Source organism: Coffea arabica, chromosome 6c (assembly GCF_036785885.1).
Source record: "Coffea arabica cultivar ET-39 chromosome 6c, Coffea Arabica ET-39 HiFi, whole genome shotgun sequence".
In the NCBI taxonomy this organism is placed as follows: Eukaryota; Viridiplantae; Streptophyta; class Magnoliopsida; order Gentianales; family Rubiaceae; genus Coffea; species Coffea arabica.
Window position 1 is genome coordinate 55,475,044 of NC_092320.1, and position 11,191 is coordinate 55,486,234.

The 11,191-nt window shown below is 35.2% G+C and overlaps 1 long non-coding RNA gene across 1 annotated transcript; it reads left to right on the top strand.

Moving 5' to 3' along the window:
• Positions 1–423: 423 nt before the first annotated feature.
• On the top strand, positions 424–2,519 carry LOC140008123 (uncharacterized). The gene is made up of 2 exons (XR_011815526.1): positions 424–777; positions 2,137–2,519. It is a non-coding gene; the product is annotated as an uncharacterized lncRNA (long non-coding RNA).
• Positions 2,520–11,191: the final 8,672 nt, after the last annotated feature.

Sequence of the window (11,191 nt, forward strand, 5' to 3'; positions counted from 1 at the left end):
GTTTTGCAATTTCATTACATCTTTTGTTCACTAATTTCAGTCAAGTATTGTTTTTCTTTATTTTAACTCAGGTGCGGTTAGAAGAGACAGGCAAGCAATTTGGTATCTACGTCTTTGTCTTGAATTTCTTTGAAACTCTTGACAAAGAGGGGCAAGCTGTAGACACCAAATTTTTGTCAAATTTTGTGTTTTCTCAAATATTTTCTATTTGATGAGCAATTTATTTTCTTGCATTTTTTTAAGTATATTTTTGTCTCATTTTTGTAGATTTATCTTTAAAAAAAAAAAGAGAGAGAGAAGCCATGATTTGGAAAAAAAAAAAAAAAAACAAACACAACTAAACCCATTTGACAAAAATCCCTTGGTTCCATTCTTATTCTCGGGGACTGACAAAAAAGGAACGACACTTTTGGGGCTCAAAAAGAAAAAAAAAACTACTCCCTCAATTCACTCTTCACTCGGCTCTCCCTGACACAGAAGACAAGACCTAAAAAGAAACAAAAAACACTCCATCTCTCGGCTCTCTCCCTAAAAAAAAAAAAGAACAAAAAAAAAAAGGAAGAAAGCTCCCTCACTCTCTCGCTCTCTCGGACTTGGGCAGAAGAAAAAAAAAACAAAGAAAAAGAAAAAACTCTCGCCTCACCCTCGGCTCTCCTCTCTCCCAGTATTTCCACAACACCTTTACAGACAACAAAAGGGAGGCAGTGACTGGTTGGGCTATTGGAGCTTGGCAATCTCATCAAAAACTTTGGCCAAGGGACTAAGCTCTTGATTGAGGTATTTCTTGTCTTTTTTTCCAACTTTTCTTTTTTTTTTTTAATTAACTAGATTAAATGTATGTGTGATTTCTTGTGTGTTGTTTTATTTTGCTGGTTTTGCTGTTATTGTATCGGTGAAATTTTGGCAAGGTCATAAACCACATTAAGGAAAAAAGAATGGTTTTTGAATATGCATGTTAACTGTTTGAAAAAATGCCAAAATGGAAAAGAAAAGAATTTTAGGGTGTTGTTTTGTTTTATTTTAGCCTTTTTATGTTGTTTTCTTGTCAAACTAAAATCATATTTGTAGTGTAGAAGTTATAAGGAGGGTTTTGGCATAATTTTTATGATTTTTGGTGGAGGTTTAAAGGTTTTAAAAAAAAATAAAAACTGGACTGATTTCTTGGCTTTTTGGCCACTTTAGGATCAATTTTTGTTAAAATTAAGCCCGGAAATGGAATCTACGCGAAAAATCGAGTGAGGGAGTGTATTTTGAGAAATTTTGGTGACCGGAGATGCGGCCGGTGACCGGCGGTCCAAATTCTGTAAGGACTCAAGTACAAGTTATAAATTCAAGTAATCTTCCGCAATTTTGTTGTTAATTTATTTTTTAATAATCACCATAAAAATTTTAGATTTGCTAGATGATAATTTTCATCAAAGTCAATATAAACAACCACTAACATCAGATTCACAGCTTGGGACTAGATTTGTTGGCTAAAGCAAGCAGAGACAGTGACCACTTTGATTGAAATAGTTGGAATGAAAATTAGCCCATGTTTGGTGAGAGCCAAATTTTTGTGTCGAGCAACTAGCTAAAATAGGGCTGAACCAGCATGGTTGACAACTTTCTATGAATCTCCAAACTGCTAAAGAAACTTGAGTAATGATGTAGCAAAAATAACTACCCACACTAAAAAGATGTTTCTTTTTGTAAATTCTAATTTTTGTAATTTTGAAATTTGGACAAGGATATGAGTTTGGGATGCTAGCATTCCTCTCTTGTTGTAATCGATTTCTTAGTCATTTCTTGCAATTTATTGTGCTATCTTTTTTTATTATTTTTTTAAAAGGAAAGGAAAGCATAACGATAGCATATATAGTATATACACGATAGAAAGTATCAACGTTCAAACTCCGAAGCATCAGGAAGATCCCATACCCCCTACTATTCCATACCCAATACCCTAAACTCATTTCCTATTTTCTCCTAAACTCTCACCCTCCTCTAGGCCCTAACTTTTTTAGACACAAACGAGATTTGGGTCTTAGAAGCCATTGCCAGGAGGCGTTTTACAGATGGCTTATTTCGGCAATTCGATTTGTATTTCTTCAGAAATTCAACATTCACCTGCTAAGTCCGATTGGTCTGCTTCAGATGGATAACAGTCTTGATATCTACCTAGGATGCAATCACGACCTCGAAAAAACTCAGCAGACTGGCGTGTTTCTCGTCAACGTCTTCCTTGGCATCGAGATAGGTCTCATGAGCCGTCTTGGCAGCTTTCTTGGCGGCCCGATAAGCCCGCAGAACCCTTGATCATAGCGGGAGAGAAGGTGCTACCTTTTTGAACATTGATTACAAATAATTTTGCTCGCTTTGTAGTTCTTGATCTTGGCTTGGAAGAGTTTAATCCAACTCTGTGAGGTGATAGGATGTAAATAAAAAAAATTTTGTCTAAAGCAATTATGTAAATAAAAGTATAAAAGAACCATGTAACCCTTGAATTAATTGGTAACTTTTAGCTTCTTTCTTTTTCATATTTGTTGCCTTTGAAGTTCTTTTCCTTTTGCATTTGGGGCATGAGGAGATCAAACAATCAACAAAGTAGTAATTTTTTGATAGTACGCCTCACAACTCAATTTGCGAATGTTTTGTGAACTCAATGTACAAAATTGTTGAATTTTCAGTATAATTGGTTATTGTAACGACCCCACCAAACTCTAAGGTGAACCAAAGGCTTAAGCGGACTACCTGCCTGTCTCTCGCCAAGACTCGTTCATTTAATTACATTAATTTCAGAGATAACATTTCCCTAATTAAAGCCATTAGTAGTCCATCATATTTAGATACATACCAAAACAAAAGAAAAGTTGTCTTAACCTTCAACATTTAATATGTACAATCCTTAAAGATTTTGACAAAGGTGGGAATATACAAGGTTGTCCGAAATATTCAGATGACAACAATTTAACCAATATCAACCGAGTTAAATCGTTACAAAATCACTCCCAAAAACTACAACTGTCAAACAAGTGAGTTTAGAAGGATGTTACCAAATGAAGAGGAAATCCAAATTCTGAAAAATAGATGAGTAGAGTCTGACGAGATTATCGCGTGGGTAAAATTTCGTCTCAATCAGGTTTTGAATCACACTCCAATCAAGATCTTAAAGTTGTTTCTCTCCCTAGTTTCTCTCCCAAAATTTCCCTCTCTTCGTTTCTCACCAAACAAAGAAAAGATGTGGCGGTTGGTACTTTTTCTTCTTCTTTGATTGATTGAATTATGCGGCTCAAGCTTTTCTCTTTGTTTCCAAGAAAGAAAAGCATTAGTCAATCTAATGGACTTTGTTTTATGATTTGGCCCACCAAATGGGTTAGACCACACAAACCCAACAATTAGGACTTTTGGCTTGTTCCAGTCTGGCGTAGAGGACTTGGTAACTGTGAATTATGTTCATTTTTCTTATGCATAGTTTGTGATACTAATGGACTTCTCTCAAGTTAATATGTGATAGATACTGAGGTTTTTTTAAGACATAATAGTTGTAGTTCATTTTAATTTTTCCTAGGCCGATATTTTTCTTTTCAATTTCACTTTTCTTCCTTCTTTTGTACGGGGTGGAAATGTTGTTCGGCTATTGTGTGGCAACTGTCAAGTGCTGGAGGCTCAATTCAAGATCAAACTAGGTGTTTGGAAAGTTGGGTTTTCTGCCACCACTGGAGCCCCTAGCGACATTGTTGCTAAACTTTGGGCCATAAATTTGGGTTTTAAACGAGCATGCAAAATGAGACTTCACCAAATTGTAATCGAATTAGATGTTGGGTCCTTAATGTAAGCCTTTAATGTGTTGAGACTTAAGAGTAATTTTTATTTCTATGATGGGTTGAAATAGGAATCCAAAAGATAACGCGAAAGTTATCCATAAATAGGATTATGGTCCTCGGGTCACACGTATTCTTATTATCATATTTTTTTAGTACCACAAAATAGTTCTTCCCTAATATCCCATACCAGAGAGAAACCAAAGAGCTCTCTCAAGGGATTAGCGAATACGGGTTGACCTAGAAGGCCACTCCAAATTCTGTAAGGACTCAAGTACAAGTTATAAATTCAAGTAATCTCCCGCAATTTTGTTGTTAATTTATTTTTTAATAATCACCATAAAAATTTTGGATTTGCTAGATGATAGTTTTCATCAAAGTCAATATAAACAACCACTAACATCAGATTCACAGTTTGGGACTACATTTGTTAGCTAAAGCAAGCAGAGACAGTGACCACTTTGATTGAAATAGTTGGAATGAAAATTAGCCCATGTTTGGTGAGAGCCAAATTTTTGTGTCGAGCAACTAGCTAAAATGGGGCTGAACCAGCATGGTTGACAACTTTCTATGAATCTCCAAACTGCTAAAGAAACTTGAGTAATGATGTAGCAGAAATAACTACCCACACTAAAAAGATGTTTCTTTTTGTAAATTCTAATTTTTGTAAATTTGAAATCTGGACGTGGATATGAGTTTGGGATGCTAGCATTCCTCTCTTCTTGTAATCAATTTCTTAGTCATTTCTTGCAATTTATTGTACTACCTTTTTTTATTATTTTTTTAAAAGGAAAGGAAAGCATAACGATAGCATATATAGTATATACTCGATAGAAAGTATCAACGTCCAAACTCCGAAGCATCAGGAAGATCCCATACCCACCTACTACCTCATACCCCCTACTATCCCATATCGCATACCCTAAACCCATTTCCTATTTTCTCCTAAACTCTCACCCTACTCTAGGCCCAAACTTTTTTAGACACAAACGGGATTTGGGCCTTAGAAACCATTGCCAGGAGGCGTTTTACAGATGGCTTATTTCGGCAATTCGGTTAGTATTTCTTCGTAAGTTCAACCTTCACCTGCCAAGTCCGATTGGTCTGATTCAGATGGATAACAGTCTTGATATCTGCCTTGGATGCAATCACGACCTCGGAAAAACTCAGCAGACAGGCGTGTTTCTTGTCAACGTCTTCCTTGGCATCGAGATAGATCTCATGAGCCTTCTTGGCAGCTTTCTTGGTGACTCGATAAACCCGCATTACCTTCGATGATAGCGGGAGAGAAGGTGCTACCTTTTTGAACATTGATTACAAACAATTTTGCTCGCTTTGTAGTTCTTGATCTTGGCTTGGAAGAATTTAATCCAATTCTGTGAGGTGATAGGATGTAAATAAAAAAAATTTTGTTTAAAGCAATTATGTAAATAAAAGTATAAAAGAACCATGTAACCCTTGAATTAATTGGTAACTTTTAGCTTCTTTTTTTTTTTTATATTTGTTGCCTTTGAATTTCTTTTCTTTTTGCATTTGGGGCATGAAGTGATCAAACAATCAACAAAGTAGTAATTTTTTGATAGTACGCCTCACAACTCAATTTCCGAATGTTTTGTGAACTCAATGTACAAAATTGTTGAATTTTCAGTATAATTGATTATTGTAACGACCCCACCGAACTCTAAGGTGAACCAAAGGCTTAAGCGGACTACCTGTCTGTCTCTCGCCAAGACTCGTTCATTTAATTACATTAATTTCAGAGATAACATTTCCCTAATTAAAGCCATTAGTAGTCCATCATATTTAGATACGTACCAAAACAAAAGAAAAGTTGTCTTAACCTTAAACATTTAATATGTACAGTCCTTAAAGATTTTGACAAAGTTGGAAATATACAATGCTGTCCGAAATATTCAGATGACAACAATTTCACCAATATCAACCGAGTTAAATCGTTACAAAATCACTCCCAAAAACTACAACTGTCAAAAAACTGAGTTTCGAAGGATGTTACCAAATGAAGAGGAAATTCAAAATCTGAAAAGTAGATGGGTAGAGTTTGACGAGATTATCGCGTGGGTAAAATTTCGTATCAATCAGGTTTCGAATCACACTCCAATCAAGATCTTAAAGTTGTTTCTCTCTCTAATTTCTCTCCCAAAATTTTCCTCTCTTCGTTTCTCACCAAACAAAGAAAAGATGTGGCGGCTGGTACTTTTTCTTCTTCTTTGATTGATTGAATTATGCGGCTCAAGCTTTTCTCTTTGTTTCCAAGAAAGAAAAGCATTAGTCAACCTAATGGAATTTGTTTTATGATTTGGCCCACCAAATGGGCTGGACCACACAAACCCAACAATTAGGACTTTTGGCTTGTTCCAGTCTAGCGTAAAGGACTTGGTAACTGTGAATTATGTTCATTTTTTTTATGTATGGTTTGTGATATTAACGGACTTCTCTCAAGTTCATATGTGATAGATATTGAGATTTTATTAAGATATAATAGTTGTAGTTCATTTTAATTTTGCCTAGGCTGATATTTTTCTTTTCAATTTCACTTTTCTTCCTTCTTTTGTACGGGGTGAAAATGTTGTTCGGCTGTTGTGTGGCAACTGTCAAGTGCTGGAGGCTCAATTCAAGATCAAACTAGGTGTTTGGAAAGTTGGGTTTTCTGCCACCACTGGAGCCCCTAGCGACATTGTTGCTAAACTTTGGGCCATAAATTTGGGTTTTAAACGAGCATGCAAAATGAGAATTCACCAAATTGTACTCGAATTAAATGTTGGGTCCTTAATGTAAGCCTTTAATGTGCTGAGACTTAAGAGTAATTTTTATTTCTATGATGGGTTGAAATAGGAATCCAAAAGATAACACGAAAGTTATCCATAAATAGGATTGTGGTCCCCGGGTCACACGTATTCTTATTATCATATTTTTTTAGTACCACAAAATAGTTCTTCTCTAATATCCCATACCAGAGAGAAACCAAAGAGCTCTCTCAAGGGATTAGCGAATACGGGTTGACCTAGAAGGCCACTCCAAATTCTGTAAGGACTCAAGTACAAGTTATAAATTCAAGTAATCTCCCGCAATTTTGTTGTTAATTTATTTCTTAATAATCACCATAAAAATTTTGGATTTGCTAGATGATAGTTTTCATCAAAGTCAATATAAACAACCACTAACATCAGATTCACAGCTTGGGACTAGATTTGTTGGCTAAAGCAAGCAGAGACAGTGACCACTTTGAATGAAATAGTTGGAATGAAAATTAACCCATGTTTGGTGAGAGCCAAATTTTTGTGTCGAGCAACTAGTTAAAATGGGGCTGAACCAGAATGGTTAACAACTTTCTATGAATCTCCAAACTGCTAAAGAAACTTGAGTAATGATGTAGCAGAAATAACTACCCACACTAAAAAGATGTTTCTTTTTGTAAATTCTAATTTTTGTAATTTTGAAATCTGGACATGCATATGAGTTTGGGATGCTAGCATTCCTCTCTTGTTGTAATCAATTTCTTAGTCATTTCTTGCAATTTATTGTGCTGCCTTTTTTTATTATTTTTTTAAAAGGAAAGGAAAGCATAACGATAGCATATATATTATATACACGATAGAAAGTATCAACGTCCAAACTCCGAAGCATCAGGTCCTATACCCACCTACTACCCCATACCCCCTACTATCCCATACCCCATACCCTAAACCCATTTCCTATTTTCTCCTAAACTCTCACCCACCTCTAGGCCCTAACTTTTTTAGACATAAACGGGATTTGGGCCTTAGAAGCCATTGCCAGGAGGCGTTTTACAGATGGCTTATTTCGGCAATTCGGTTTGTATTTCTTCGGAAGTTCAACCTTCACCTGCCAAGTCCGATTGGTCTGCTTCAGATGGATAACAGTCTTGATATTTGTATTGGATGCAATCACGACCTCGGAAAAAATCAGCAGACAGGCGTGTTTTTGTCAATGTCTTTCTTGGCATCGAGATAGGTCTCATGAGCCTTCTTGGCGGCCCGATAAGCCCGTAAAACCCTCGATGATAGCGAGAGAGAAGGTGCTATCTTTTTTAACATTGATTACCAACAATTTTGCTCGCTTTGTAGTTCTTGATCTTGGCTTGGAAGAGTTTAATCCAACTCTGTGAGGTGATAGGATGTAAATAAAACAAATTTTGTCTAAAGCAATTATGTAAGTAAAAGTATAAAAGAACCATGTAACCCTTGAATTAATTGGTAACTTTTAGCTTCTTTCTTTTTCATATTTGTTGCCTTTGAATTTCTTTTCCTTTTGCATTTGGGGCATGAGGTGATCAAACAATCAACAAAGTAGTAATTTTTTGATAGTACGCCTCACAACTCAATTTCTGAATGTTTTGTGAACTCAAAGTACAAAGTTGTTGAATTTTCAGTATAATTGGTTATTGTTACGACCCCACCAAACTCTAAGGTGAACCAAAGGCTTAAGCGGACTACCTGCCTGTCTCTCGCCAAAACTCGTTCATTTAATTACATTAATTTCAGAGATAACATTTCCCTAATTAAAGCCATTAGTAGTCCATCATATTTAGATACAAACCAAAACAAAAGAAAAGTTGTCTTAACCTTCAACATTTAATATGTACAATCCTTAAAGATGACAAAGTTGGCAAAACCATAATATTATATGCAAAGGGATTTATCGAAGTACAATTGAAGTTTCGGGTTAAAATTTCTGGGTAATCTCTACACTCGCCCGTCACTCCTGTAAGGAAAACAACTAAAGGGGTTGAGCGAAACCCAGTGAGGTTCCGCACAAGTAACAATCAATTAGACACTTAAGCAAGTAGCAAAATTAAACAAATAAGGAAACACTGCACTGAGTAATCACTGCTAAAAGGATACAATGCTTGTATTAGAGGCACTTCAATGCACTACACCCTCCTCTAAACTCCGCCGAACTCATCCTTATAACCTCCAAAACAGTAAACACTTCCCTCACTTAAATGGTCATATCAGTAATCTGCTACTCCGTGGTAATGCTCGAGTATACCAATACACTTGCCCAAAGTTACCATTCTATCCGACCAAGTCCTCTGCTGACTCGAATAGTCCTTTGAACAGAGGGTTTTGGGGCCTTGTTTAGCCGGTATAGTAAAGTACATATACAGCTTACAGTCATGCACACTTATAGTAACACTTAATCAATTATCAACCTTCAAACTCAAACTATGTCAGGTGTGATAAAGTACACCCTGGATTAGAAGGTGAGGGACAATTGAAAACACTTCACAATACACTTTACAGTGAATCACTAGTAATATTTCCATAATAAATAATTTATCACACAACATCACTTAAGAAACACAAAACAATTAACACACAAATACGAAAACATGTAGGCAATTTAAACACGCCAATATGGAAACACTCACCTAAAATATTTTTTTGAGTTTACACATTGGTACTTGGATCCTCCGCTAAAACTCCCTTGGCCCCTAAGATATTTATAGACTTATTAATTTTCCCAAATGGTGAAATTAAGGCTCATATAATTATTTTGACTAAAGTGTATATATGTGTATATATATATATATATATATATATATATATATCTATGTATATGTAATTTAAAATGTTTAAGGTGACTATATGGTAATAAAAGTTGGGATTAAGGTTCTCAGGATCATTTAGAATCGAGGTGCAAAGTAAGTTTTCTAGGATTTAGTAGTTTAGGGGTCTTATGAAGTTCCTTGAGTTTGCTCTAACTTTTTGGATAAGTTTATTAGATAAAACTTTTATAAGGTGCTTAGAGGAATTTGTTTGGTTTTGGTTCGTTTCTATCTTAGTTATTTAAAGTTAAAATTAAAATCGATGAATTAAGTTAAGATTGTTCATGTTCCATGTCCTTAGTCCAAGTTCACTGTTTCCTTAGCTCAAATTTCCTATAATCCAACTTGCATTTTACTATTATTCTTATAGGTTGTTCTTAGTTCAAAGTTTAAATTAAAATCTCCTAAAACTTCTAGAAAAATAGTTTAAACTACCAAACTATCCTAAACTTGTTCAAAATAGGTTTATAGGCTCAACCAGCCCCAAATTTCTTTTGCAGAGCTGGACATTTCCTCTCAAATCAAAGTAGGTGTATTTTATAGAGCAAGATAGTGCACTATAGGATAATCTTCACAAATATTCGTAAAAACTTTGTTTCACAAGATAGAAACTAAGCCTAAGGAAACACACTGGCATTCGATTCTTAAAACTGAAATTCCAACCATATATCTTCCATGATCTTCATTCAATTTACCAAGCTATTAACCAAATCCAACATGCAATCACCTAAACTCTGAAATGAAAACATGCAGCTTCAAGAATCTAGCAAAACTTTCTAAAACCTCTGTTTTAAAACAAGAATTGCAGCTAGACTTCCAATCGAGTAACTGACAATAGTCTCACAACCACACAATTCTTATATAGCCACTCCAGCCCTATTAAGGAATTTTCACCTAGGAAAACTAGCATGCAATATTAAACAAAGACCGTGTCGCATCCCTTCTTTTTTTGAAAAATAAAATTTAGTGTTGAAAGAGTGTGTTTTTTATTTTAGAAAAAGAGAATAAAGAAAAAAGAAGGGCCTAAAATGGGACTTAGAAAATGCGACAATTTGGGCCCAATTTTAGTCTAAAAAGGGTTTTTTAAAGAAAAATAGGAGTCCCCACTTAGTATCGGATTTAGATGTACCCAGTCACCTAAAATATGTTTTTAAATAAGTAAATAAAATAAAATCCCTTCTAGACGACTCCAAGTCTTTGAAAAATAAGAGAAGAGGGTTCGGGAGTCACAGTTGAAAAAAGGTAAGGCAAATGTTTGATAAAATCAAACCTAAGATACCCTTTCAACCTAACCAAGGCCAGTTGCGAGATTTAGTTGATAATTTTCCTAATCTAACTTATAAAACTTATCACATTAGAATGCTTCTATATAGATGCGAATCTAGACCTAGGGAGATATTAGGAGGGTCGGAATGTCCTTTCAAAGTTAATTGGTGCAAATCACATTAATTGTGATGTTCAAACATGATTCTTAGAAGAGGTCACGAATATGCAAAAGATGAGACTCGAAGAAAAAAAAATTATAATATATAAATATACATGACCTAAGAGGGGGATGCAACATAACGGGTATGGAAGACTAAGATTTGTAACTCAATTTTCCTTTTTATAAAAGGAATATGATCATGCTAAAGTTAAGAAGCCATACTCATTTATTTCTTATATTTGAAGGGTGACTCTCCTAACCTAGTTAAGCAAATGATCTAGCCTACTTTCTAATTTCTTAAATGGAATGCAAGTCTAAATGTCATGTTTCGCGCATATAGGGACGAGGGAGATAATATATAGAGGAAACATC